Raw genomic sequence first — 895 nt, forward strand, 5'->3', positions numbered from 1 at the left:
TTATATTATCTATCATATTTCTATGATAATATTATCTAGATTTTATACTAATAAAATCATATTAGGTATTTTTTTATGGCTAACACGTGTTACTATTTGGTTTTAAAAAAAAATTCGATTTAAATAGATCAAATATCCACTCTTATAAAAGAATCTCAATTTTTTTTGCGTGTTATTCTTAAATCCTTAAATGATGAATTTGATATGTTCTTTTTCTTTATCCTTTTTAACCAATCTTTTTTTAAATTTATCTTTTATTTTTATTTATTTAATTTTTGTTAAATATATGTACAAATTATTTGAAAAAGTAAAGTTTGGTATTCTGAACAAAAAAAAAACAAAATTTACGTTTTTTTTTGTATAAAAATGACGAAAAAAGAAAGGGAAAAAAATTAGAATTCACATAGAAGGAAGAAACTGAATTTGTGATACGAACAAAAAATTATAAATGGTACCATCTGTCTCTATTTCTATATTCCGGAGGAGCTTTGTTTTGTTTTCAATAAGTCAAATTTCAGTCGCTAAATTCCTTCTCTAACACATTTTAAATTAAGTTATAAAAATATGTTCAATTATAAATTTATAATTAAATTAAATTTCATGTTAATCAACTAATCAGATTTTATATTAGTTATAAAAAATTTAAAGAGAACGAATTTTAAAGACGTAACAAAGAAGAAAAGAGTAAAAGTAACGGTTTGATCCAACTTAATTAAATTATTTTTTCAAATCAAATAATAACACTATGTTAATAATTCAAAAATAATTTTATGTAAAGTAGACTGCAAGTGAATTTTTGTTGGTCAATAATGTTACCGATATAGCCATTAATTTATCAAAAATTTTACGAGATCAAATATTTTTTATTATTTAATTTTTTATTAGTTTTCATACA

Source organism: Arachis ipaensis, chromosome B04 (assembly GCF_000816755.2).
Source record: "Arachis ipaensis cultivar K30076 chromosome B04, Araip1.1, whole genome shotgun sequence".
NCBI lineage: Eukaryota > Viridiplantae > Streptophyta > Magnoliopsida > Fabales > Fabaceae > Arachis > Arachis ipaensis.